Here is a 12,498-nt window from a genome sequence, read left to right on the forward strand (position 1 = left end):
GGCCTGAGATCCTCTCTCCCTCTGCCCCTACCCCAGCTCACATGCGCATGAGTGTGTGTGTGTATGCTCTCTCTAAGATGAATACCTTCCCTGCTTGCATGTGCTTGCACTCTCTCTCTCTCAAATAAATCATTAAAAATATATATGTATATTGGGGCACCTGGGTGGCTCAGTGGGTTAAAGCCTCTGCCTTCGGCTCAGGTCATGATCCCAGGGTCTAGGAATTGAGCCCCACATTGGGCTGTCTGCTCCGCGGGGAGCCTGCTTCCTCTTCTCTCTCTCTCTGCCTGCCTCTCTGCCTACTTGGGATCACTGTCTGTCAAATAAATAAATAAAATCTTTAAAAAAAAAAAAATATATATATATATATATGTATGTATGTTGCATTGCCATCATATATATATGATGGCCATATACATATATATATTTTTTTTCTTTTTTTGCATGCCTTTTGCTTTTCTCCCATGGTCTGTCTACCTGCCTTGGTGTTTTATTTGCTGTTTGATGTGTTCCTTCAGGCATGGAGCTACACACAGGACACATGCAAATGCAGACCCTCACAGGCTCCTGGGGGGCCCTCCCTGCATGCTGGCGCACACACAACCACCACTGGGTCCTCCTCCTGCCACTCACCTCCCCAACGCCCTGTCCCCCCACTGGGCAAGGGAAGGTATCTCCCCATCTCGTGGGCCTGCAGCCCTAAGCCCCCACTGACAGGTGATCCACAAGGGAATTGGAACCAGTGTGCCAAGATGTGGTAGGCCTACCAGACATAATGGGGAATGGCAAGCCCAGGGAGGCAGGCCACTACCGTGTCCCACCCCTAGGTGTCACAGTCACATACACCTGACTCAAACCCTCCCCAGGCCCAGCCCACATCAAGGCTGGAGGTCAGCAGCAGAGGCAGGGAGGAGGGGGCCAGCAGGTCTCAGAGCAACTCATTGTGAGCCAAGCCTTCAGCACATACTGTGTTGTCTTACCCAGTTTCATTTTTGAAACACAAATTCAAAGATAAAAATTATTAAGGCTTTCAAGATAGAGCATTAAGCCCCAAATATGGGGAAGCACCCTCATGAGTAAATGAAGCTAGTCCTACAGGTTAAAAAGAGATAGGATGATATCCATCCACCCTCCCATGTCCAGTGAATATAATTCCTATTAAAGTAAGGAAGAATAAGACCAAGGCAAAGAAAAACCAAAAAGGTGACAGACTACTAGAGATGGTAAGCAGGTGGCTTTTTAGATAATGGGTTATTTAAACAAAGACCAAGCTATGATAAGGTGGCAATTAAGGCAAGAGTTGGGAAGAAGGTTGTTCTAGCCAGGACAGATAGCACATGCAAAGGCCCTGAGGCCATAAAGGTCCTTGGCTTATTGGAGGAACTGAAAGTAACTGGCTGTGGCCTGAGGAATGACAAGGAGAGCAGCATGGGAGAAAGTGGAAAAGATTGATAGAGAATCGATAGAGGTATTTGGGGACAGGCTAAGTTTAGTTCCTCATAGCCACCTTTTCCTTAAATCATACATGTGTCTTTGTACACCTCATCCTCTTTGGTTAATTTCAGCCCAAGAGGCTCAGCTTTTTCACCCCAAGGAAACTTGTAGGAGAAAATTTAGACTTCTATTCATTTCCCTCAAAGGGGGATTTGATGTAGAAGCTAGTGGACCTGTGCTGGCACATGACTTGGCAATTAATCTAAAAATCAGACAACACTTGGTGCCTTGCATTTGCCCTCATGAAATATAAAAGCCTAATGCCTCGATCACAACCTTATTGAAAAGCGCTTATCTAAAATTGGAGGAAATCAGCCTGTAGTAGGTGTATGATGTGTTTTTTCCTGCATGCTGCTGTGAGATAAGAAAATGGTTTCTGGGCTTCTCAAGAGGCGATGTTTCTGGGAGGCTTTGTCCTGTTGAGAAATAGCCTCAAAGTTGAGTACTTTAAATAATGAGCAGTTAAAGCCTCACAAGGGGCAGTGAGGGAGAAATCACTGAGAAGGTCACATGGGTTCCAAAAGTTCTCTGCACTTAGGTCAGATAGCAACACAAAAATTATTGGCTTACGCAAGAACCATTTTTAGACCTTCACAGAAATTCAAGATTGTAAATGTTTTAACTACTTAATGGTGGTGGCCCATTTGTTCTGAATTAAAAGAAAAAAAAAAGTTTCTTTTCAGCCAAAGGAGGCTTGAAGGTCAGGAGAGGAGAGAGCTCTGATATGTCTCAGTTTCAGTGGTAATTAGGTGGGATCAGGTAATTGTGACGTCTTCCATCTTGTGTAGTATAATGAACTGATTAGTTTACCTCCCAGAAAACACAGAAAGGGAGGACACCCTTCTCTTGGGAGTTGTGCAGACAGTTTTGGTCCCTCTCCTCCATTTTATTATGTAAGGATTTACTGTATTGATGTTATTTTTCTAGGGGTAAAAAAAATCTTTTTTTTTGTCTCCTTTGTATTTTTTTCATTTTTTTAAAGGTTTATTTATTTTTGAGAGAAAGTGAGAACAGGGTGAGGGAGAGAGGGAATTCTCAAGCTGATTCCCTGCCAAGAGCAGACCCCAATGTGGGGCTCCATCCCCGGACCCTGAGATCACGACCTGAGCTGAAATCAAGAGTTGGCTGCTTAACCGACTGAGCCACCCAGGTGCTCTGTATCTTATTTTTATTTTATTTATTTATTTATTTTTTTAAATTTAAATTTTATTATTATTACTTTTTTAAACATATAATATATTTTTATCCCCAGGGGTACAGGTCTGTGAATCGCCAGGTTTACACATGTCACAGCACTCACCATAGCACATACCCTCCCCAATGTCCATAACCCCACCCCCCTCTCCCAACCCTCCTCCCCCCATCAACCCTCAGTTTGTTTTGTGAGATTAAGAGTCACTTATGGTTTGTCTCCCTCCCAATCCCATCTTGTTTCATTTACTCTTCTCCTACCCCTTAGCCCCCCATGTTGCATCTTCTCTCCCTCATATCAGGGAGATCATATGATAGTTGTCTTTCTCCGATTGACTTATTTCACTAAGCATGATACCCTCTAGTTCCATCCACGTTATTGCAATTGGCAAGATTTCACTTCTTTTGATGGCTGCATAGTATTCCATTGTGTATATATACCACATCTTCTTTATCCATTCATCTGTTGATGGACATCTAGGTTCTTTCCATAGTTTGGCTATTGTAGACATTGCTGCTATAAACATTCGGGTGCACGTGCCCCTTCGGATCACTACGTTTGTATCTTTAGGATAAATACCCAGCAGTGCAATTGCTGGGTCATAGGGTAGTTCTATTTTCAACATTTTGAGGAACCTCCATGCTGTTTTCCAGAGTGGTTGCACCAACTTGCATTCCCACCAACAGTGTAGGAGGGTTCCCCTCTCTCCGCATCCTCGCCAGCATCTGTCATTTCCTGACTTGTTAATTTTCGCCATTCTGACTGGTGTGAGGTGATATCTCATGGTGGTTTTGATTTGTATTTCCCTGATGCCGAGTGATATGGAGCACTTTTTCATGTGTCTGTTGGCCATCTGGATGTCTTCTTTGCAGAAATGTCTGTTCATGTCCTCTGCCCATTTCTTGATTGGATTCTTTGTTCTTTGGGTGTTGAGTTTGCTAAGTTCTTTATACATTTTGGACACTAGCCCTCTATCTGATATGTCATTTGCAAAGATCTTCTCCCATTCTGTCAGTTGTCTTTTGGTTTTGTTCACTGTTTCCTTTGCTGTGCAAAAGCTTTTGATCTTGATAAAATCCCAATAGTTCATTTTTGCCCTTGCTTCCCTTGCCTTTGGCGATGTTCCTTGGAAGATGTTGCTGCAGCTGAGGTCGAAGAGGTTGCTGCCTGTGTTCTCCTCAAGGATGTTGATGGATTCCTTTCTCACATTGAGGTCCTTCATCCACTTGGAGTCTATTTTCGTGTGTGGTGTAAGGAAATGATCCAATTTCATTTTTCTGCAAGTGGCTGTCCAATTTTCCCAACACCATTTATTGAAGAGGCTGTCTTTGTTCCATTGGACATTCTTTCCTGCTTTGTCGAAGATGAGTTGACCATAGAATTGAGGGTCTATTTCTGGGCTCTCTATTCTGTTCCACTGATCTATGTGTCTGTTTTTGTGCCAGTACCATGCTGTCTTGATGATGACAGCTTTGTAATAGAGCTTGAAGTCCGGAATTGTGATGCCACCAACTTTGGCTTTCTTTTTCAATATTCCTTTGACTATTCGAGGTCTTTTCTGGTTCCATATAAATTTTAGGATTATTTGTTCCATTTCTTTGAAAAAAAATGGTTGGTACTTTGATAGGAATTGCATTAAATGTGTAGATTGCTTTAGGTAGCATAGACATTCTCACTATATTTATTCTTCCAATCCAGGAGCATGGAACATTTTTCCATTTCTTTGTGTCTTCCTCAATTTCTTTCATGAGTACTTTATAGTTTTCTGTGTATAGATTCTTAGTCTCTTTGGTTAGGTTTATTCCTAGGTATCTTATAGTTTTGGGTGCATTTGTAAATGGGATGGACTCCTTAATTTCTCTTTCTTCTGTCTTGTTGGTGTATAGAAATGCAACTGATTTCTGTGCATTGATTTTATATCCTGACACTTTACTGAATTCCTGTACAAGTTCTAGCAGTTTTGGAGTGGAGTCTTTTGGGTTTTCCACATAGAGTATCATATCATCTGCGAAGAGTGATAGTTTGACTTCTTCTTTGCCAATATGGATGCCTTTAATTTCCTTTTGTTGTCTGATTGCTGAGGCTAGGACTTCTAGTACTATGTTGAATAGCAGTGGTGATAACGGACATCCCTGCCATGTTCCTGACCTTAGCGGAAAAGCTTTCAGTTTTTCTCCATTGAGAATATTTGCGGTGGGTTTTTCATAGATGGCTTTGATAATATTGAGGTATGTGCCCTCTATCCCTACACTTTGAAGAGTTTTGATCAGGAAGGGATGCTCTACTTTGTCAAATGCTTTTTCAGCATCTATGGAGAGTATCATATGGTTCTTGTTCTTTCTTTTATTAATGTGTTGTATCACATTGATTGATTTGCGGATGTTGAACCAACCTTGCAGCCCTGGAATAAATCCCACTTGGTCGTGGTGAATAATCCTTTTAATGTACTGTTGAATCCTATTGGCTAGTATTTTGGTGAGAATTTTTGCATCTGTGTTCATCAAGGATATTGGTCTGTAGTTCTCTTTTTTGATGGGATCCTTGTCTGGTTTTGGGATCAAGGTGATGCTGGCCTCATAAGATGAGTTTGGAAGTTTTCCTTCCATTTCTATTTTTTGGAACAGTTTCAGGAGAATAGGAATTAGTTCTTCTTTAAATGTTTGGTAGAATTCCCCCGGGAAGCTGTCTGGCCGTGGGCTTTTGTTTGTTTGGAGATTTTTGATGACTGTTTCAATCTCCTTACTGGTTATGGGTCTGTTGAGGCTTTCTATTTCTTCCTGGTTCAGTTGTGGTAGTTTATATGTCTCTAGGAATTCATCCATTTCTTCCAGATTGTCAAATTTGTTGGCGTAGAGTTGCTCATAGTATGTTCTTATAATTGTCTGTACTTCTTTGGTGTTAGTTGTGATCTCTCCTCTTTCATTCATGATTTTATTTATTTGGGTCCTTTCTCTTTTCTTTTTGATAAGTCTGGCCAGGGGTTTATCAATCTTATTAATTCTTTCAAAGAACCAGCTCCTAGTTTTGTTGATTTGTTCTATTGTTTTTTTGGTTTCTATTTCATTGATTTCTGCTCTGATTTTTATGATTTTTCTTCTCCTGCTGGGTTTAGGCTTTCTTTCTTGTTCTTTCTCCAGCTCCTTCAGGTGTAGGGTTAGGTTGTGTACCTGAAACCTTTCTTGTTTCTTGAGAAAGGCTTGTACCGCTATATATTTTCCTCTCAGGACTGCCTTTGTTGTGTCCCATAGATTTTGAACCGTTGTGTTTTCATTATCATTTGTTTCCATGAATTTTTTCAATTCTTCTTTAATTTCCTGGTTGACCCATTCATTCTTTAGAAGGATGCTGTTTGGTCTCCATATATTTGGGTTCTTTCCAAATTTCCTCTTGTGATTGAGTTCTAGCTTCAGAGCGTTGTGGTCTGAAAATATGCAGGGAATGATCCCAATCTTTTGATACCGGTTGAGACCTGATTTAGGACCGAGGATATGATCTATTCTGGAGAATGTTCCATGTGCACTAGAGAAGAATGTGTATTCTGTTGCTTTGGGATGAAATGTTCTGAATATATCTGTGATGTCCATCTGGTCCAGTGTGTCATTTAAGGCCTTGATTTCCTTGTTGATCTTTTGCTTGGATGATCTGTCCATTTCAGTGAGGGGAGTTTTAAAGTCCCCTACTATTATTGTATTACTGTTGATGTGTTTCTTTGATTTTGTTATTAATTGGTTTATAGAGTTGGCTGCTCCCACGTTAGGGGCGTAGATATTTAAAATTGTTAGATCTTCTTGTTGGACAGTTCCTTTGAGTATGATATAGTGTCCTTCCTCATCTCTTGTTATAGTCTTTGGCTTACAATCTAATTGATCTGATATAAGGATTGCCACTCCTGCTTTCTTCTGATGTCCATTAGCATGGTAAATTCTTTTCCACCCCCTCACTTTAAACCTGGAGGTGTCTTCGGTTTTAAAATGAGTTTCTTGTAGGCAACATATAGATGGGTTTTGCTTTTTTTATCCATTCTGATACCCTGTGTCTTTTGATTGGGGCATTTAGCCCATTAACATTCAGGGTAACTATTGAGAGAGATGAATTTAGTGCCATTGTATTGCCTGTAAGGTGACTGTTATTGTATATTGTCTCTGTTCCTTTCTGATCTACTACTTTTAGGGTCTCTCTTTGCTTAGAGGACCCCTTTCAATATTTCCTGTAGAGCTGATTTGGTGTTTGCAAATTCTTTCAGTTTTTGTTTGTCCTGGAAGCTTTTAATCTCTCCTTCTATTTTCAATGATAGCCTAGCTGGATATAGTATTCTTGGCTGCATGTTTTTCTCGTTAAGTGCTCTGAATATATCATGCCAGCTCTTTCTGGCCTGCCAGGTCTCTGTGGATAAGTCTGCTGCCAATCTAATATTTTTACCATTGTACGTTACAGACTTCTTTTCCCGGGCTGCTTTCAGGATTTTCTCTTTGTCACTAAGACTTGTAAATTTTACTATTAGGTGACGGGGTGTAGACCTATTCTTATTGATTTTGAGGGGGGTTCTCTGAACTTCCTGGATTTTGATGCTTGTTCCCTTTGCCATATTGGGGAAATTCTCTCCAATAATTCTCTCCAGTATACCTTCTGCTCCCCTCTCTGTTTCCTCTTCTTCTGGAATCCCAATTATTCTAATGTTGTTTCGTCTTATGGTGTCACTTATCTGTCGAATTCTCCCCTCATGGTCCAGTAGCTGTTTTTCCCTCTTTTGCTCAGCTTCTTTATTCTCTGTCATTTGGCCTTCTATATCACTAATTCTTTCTTCTGCCTCATTTATCCTAGCAGTGAGAGCCTCCATTTTTTATTGTCCCTCATTAATAGCTTTTTTGATTTCCACTTGGTTAGATTTTAGTTCTTTTATTTCTCCAGAAAGGGCTTTTATATCTTCCGAGAGGGTTTCTCTAATATCTTCCATGCCTTTTTCGAGCCCGGCTAGAACCTTGAGAATCATCATTCTAAACTCTTGATCTGACCTATTACCAGTGTCTGTATTGATTAGGTCCCTAGCCTTTGGTACTGCCTCTTGTTCTTTTTTTTGTTGTGAATTTTTCCGCCTTGTCATTTTGTCCAGATAAGAGTATATGAAGGAGCGAGTAAAATACTAGAAGGATGGCAACAACCCCAGGAAAATATGCTTTAACCAAATCAGAAGAGATCCCAAATCATGAGGGGGGAGAAAGGGGATTAAAAAGAGGTTCAGAAAGACAAAAAAATAAATAAATAAATAAAAATGAAACAATTAAAAGAAGAAAGTGAATAAAGAAAAAATATAAAAAGGAAAAAATATATTAGATAAACTAGTTAAAAAACGTTAAAAAAGAGAAGGGTAGGGGCGCCTGGGTGGCTCAGTGGGTTAAGCCGCTGCCTTCGGCTCGGGTCATGATCTCAGGGTCCTGGGATCGAGCCCCGCGTCGGGCTCTCTGCTCAGCGGGGAGCCTGTTTCCTCTTCTCTCTCTGCCTGCCTCTCTGCCTACTTGTGATTTCTCTCTGTCAGATAAATAAATAAAATCTTTAAAAAAAAAAAAAGAGAAGGGTAAAAGTTTAAAAAAGTTTAGCAGAAGAAGAGGAAAAAAATTGGAAAAGGAAAAAAATTGAAAAAGGAAAAAAAAATTAACTGCAAGGCTAAAGAATCATGGGGAGAAAGCCATGAGCTCCGGCTTTGCTTTCTCCTCCTCTGGAATTCCGCCGCTCTCCTTGGTATTGAAACTGCACTCCTTGGTAGGTGAACTTGGTCCTGGCTGGGTTTCTCGTTGATCTTCTGGGGGAGGGGCCTGTTGTAGTGATTCTCAAGCGTCTTTGCCCCAGGCGGAGTTGCACCGCCCTTACCCGGGGCCGCGCTGAGTAATCCGCTCGGGTTCGCTTTGGGGAGCTTTTGTTCCCTGAGCGCTTTCCGTAGAGTTCCAGAGGACGGGAATGAAGATGGCGGCCTCCCGGTGTCCGGCCTAGAGGAGCCGAGAGCCCGGGGCCTCACTCCTCAGTGCGCCCTCAGAGAACAGCGCCCAATGACTCCCGTCACCCTGGCCTCTGGCCGCGCTCCGAGCTGACCAAGCCTGTGACCGGTTCAAGGTAACCCCGAGCTTAGCGCTTACTCCTCGGCTCTGTCTCTGTAGCCGGCTTCCCCGTTCTAATACCTGTGAGCTCTGCGACACTCAGACACCCCCGATCCTTCTGTGACCCTGTGGGACCTGAGGCCACGCTGACCCCGTGCGGTCTTCACCCCGGTTAAGCCTCTGGAGCCATGTCCCTCAGCGGAACAGACTTTTAAAAGTCCTGATTTTGTGCTCTGTTGCTCCGCTGCTCGCCGGGAGCCGGCCCCTCCCCCCGCGGTCTATCTTCCCGTCGCTTTGGATTCACTTCTCCGCCAGTCCTATCTTGCAGAAAGTGGTTGATTTTCTGTTTCTAGAATTGCTGTTCTTCTTCTCTTCACTCTCCCATTGGATTTGTAGGTGTTTGCAATCTTTAGATAAGCTATTTAGCTGATCTCCCGCTACCTGAAGTAGTCTCACCCTGCTACTTCTCCGCCATCTTGACTCTTCTCCCCTGTATCTTATTTTTAAAGAAGAACTTGGCCATCTGATGATAAGATACAGAATTAAGTACTAAGTGCCATCAAGTGCCTTGAATTTCAAAACCTAAAACTGTTTCTTAGGAAACATCTAAGTTTGCAGATACAGAAGCTAATAAAAAATGGTACAGCAAGTCGACATTCAGATCACTTCCATTTAGAAATCGATATCAGTCAATTTTTATCATATTCACTAAAGAACTCCTCAAACTCAACACACACATAACAGATAATCATATCAAAAAATGGGCAGAAGATATGAACAGACACTTCTCCAATGAAGACATACAAATGGCTATCAGACACATGAAAAAATGTTCATCATCACTAGCCATCAGGGAGATTCAAATTAAAACCACATTGAGATACCACCTTACACCAGTTAGAATGGCCAAAATTAGCAAGACAGGAAACAACATGTGTTGGAGAGGATGTGGAGAAAGGGGAACCCTCTTACACTGTTGGTGGGAATGCAAGTTGGTGCAGCCACTTTGGAGAACAGTGTGGAGATTCCTTAAGAAATTAAAAATAGAGCTTCCCTATGACCCTGCAATCACTTTAAAAATCCATTTGATTTCCATGTAAATAGGACATTTTGAGTATTTATATGTTTAACCAGTTTATTGGTGGTAGGGAGTAGTATAAAATACAATGAACATAAACTTTGGAGGAAAAGAGATTTTCATTCCATGGGGTAGATTTACCTTAGAATAGACTATAGGTTTAAGGATTTTTCTAAAGCTAATTTATTAATATCTTTCCAATACTTTAAAAATATTCAGTTTTTCTGATATGAAATTAAACGTTTGACCTCTGGCATGTCTGATAATAAGGTTTAAGTGTCATTTCTACCAGTCAGCTGCCGGCAGCTTCACAAATAATCACAACACAAATATCTATCAGCTCTGCCTCCCAGCTTGGCCAACTGAGGAAATTTTCGTGGACTGGATAAATTAAATATTTGGCTTCTTTGTTTCTCTTCTTTGTTTCTTTTTGTTGTGGCAGAATCTGAATAGCTTCACATTTACCATTTCATCTATTTTAAAATGTACGATTTGGCGGCATTAATGACATTGACAAGGTTGTACAACCATCCCCACTGACGGTACCCGAAACGTTTTCACTGTCCCAAACAGAAACTGTAACCGCTAAGCCAGTGTGTGGCTTTTTTTGTCTGTTGGTTTAATGGGGTTGTTTTCAGGGTTTGAAAAATCATATTGGTTGGCTGAACGATCATTTTTCTCCCAGTCTCCTCTCCAGCCCTGCCAGCTCTAAAGCCATGGAAATTCCCAGCTGTGTACTTGTGACTGGATTGGAATCCCACCCCTCCCATCCATGGGCTCTTACACAGGCCATAGAATTTGGAGTTATTGCCCATTGAAGCCGGATTCAAGCTGTTGACCTAAAAGTGAGCCATTTGCAGCCACTGGCATCTCCCCGACCCCAGTGTCTGGTAGTGAGTTGATTTTTCCAGTTCCCTGGCCACACCCGTCCATCCTTGCCCTGTGCTGTTTCCCAGCTCCCTGTCAGCTTGATCCACTTATTTCCTCTGATGAAGATGAAGTTTTTTTTTGCACAAAAGCTGCTCAGCCACATCCCTTGCTGTGTGTTGGCAAGGGCCCTGGTAATAGCTTTAAAATTCACTTAAAGAAATTAGAAACAAGGAGTCATGTGCCATCATTGCCAGACACATTGTTAATTACTTGATAAAGATGCTGCATGGGCTGCCTTGTGGTTGTAATTATAGGTTTTTATCAAGTTTGCGTCACCTGTAAGTTTTTCCAAATTTCTTTTTAAACATTAGGAGCAGAGATGGGTAGATCAACACACATCAGATTACCTACTAATTTTCCCAAAGTTGACTTATTTAATTGTCATCTTTTGCATGCTAACCACATTTCTTACAGTGCCTGTGTTCAAAACAAAACAAAACAAACAAAAAAAACCCCCAAAACACCAAACTAACCATTTTTCATGATCTTACCTTTTAAAATGAGCATTTCCTGCTACCAGTAAGTTTGGACTTGACAGAGATCTCATTCAGGAAGTTGTTGGAAGAATGAGATACCACCATCTATCCTGAAGCTAGGTCTTAATTCTTTGTAAGGCAAACTGTATTTGACTTCGAAGCTCCCAGACATATAGTAACCAAACAGTGGTAGGAAAACTCCTTCTACTGTGAATGGTCTGAGGTAGGAACTCGATCCGAACTCCTGAAATGTCCTTCTGTCATTGGTTCAGAATCTGTAATGGCCTCATTCTACAAAGATATAAAGAGGATTTGAGGAATGTATTTCCTATCCCATCATGTTGATGAGGTTAAAAATTAATTTAATTTAATTTTTAACGATTAATTCAATAATTCTTCGTTATCCTTACTTTACGAGTTCAGAGAACTGAGACCAGAGAAAGTCATGCTTATTTGCATCACTCAGGTATATTTGTTGGAAAATGGAGGAAAGGAAGAAAGATTAGGATGTATGCCCTTTCTGGCTTCATTTTAAGGTTAAATTCACTCTATGCCCTTTCTGGCTTCATTTTAAGGTTAAAATCACTCCTCCTGTTGTAATCTAATTGCACTTTTTGCAGGAGAATGTTTGCTCTCCCTCTTCCTAGGTGCCCCCCATTCTATGCCACAGAAGTCCAAGCCTCCTTTACAACCAGCTTCTCAGACTTGAATATGCAAACCCATCGCGGAGAAACTCGCTAAAGCGCAGATTCTGATTCGTTTACTCTGGAGAGAGAGGCCTGAGATTCTGCATTTTTAACAAGTCCATGCGTGATGCTAATGCGCCTGGCCTGGAGACCCCACTGGGCATAGCAAGGCTCCGGGTTTCACTCCTTTCCCAGGCCACCTTTTCCTCCCCATGATGGCACTGCCTCATCTCTCTCTCTCTCTCTCTCTCTCTTTGACTGTCATCTTGGAAAGAACATCTGAAAGTCATCTTGAAAGACCATTCTGTCCCTGCTTTCTTTTTTGACTTTCTGTGTCACAACCTGGCTTCTTTCCCTAGCTCTGTCCTGAAGCTCTCGCAGCAGATGACACCGTAGGACTTTTCTGCCATCACACCCACCAAGCACTGACGGTTCTTTCCCTGGGTCTTGAGGCATTGGACCAACCACCCCCCAAGCTCCTCTGACCTCAACTCTCTCCTGCACACTCTGGGCAGTCCTGACTTAGGCGACTCCAAGTCAACCATTGTTCTCC

General features: G+C 41.7%; 1 protein-coding gene across 1 annotated transcript in view; it reads left to right on the forward strand.

Moving 5' to 3' along the window:
- The window catches only part of PDZRN3 (PDZ domain containing ring finger 3), a 246,090-nt gene that overhangs the window by 140,701 nt on the left and 92,891 nt on the right, over positions 1–12,498 (forward strand). The window lies entirely within an intron of this gene.

Source organism: Lutra lutra, chromosome 1, assembly GCF_902655055.1.
Source record: "Lutra lutra chromosome 1, mLutLut1.2, whole genome shotgun sequence".
In the NCBI taxonomy this organism is placed as follows: domain Eukaryota; kingdom Metazoa; phylum Chordata; class Mammalia; order Carnivora; family Mustelidae; genus Lutra; species Lutra lutra.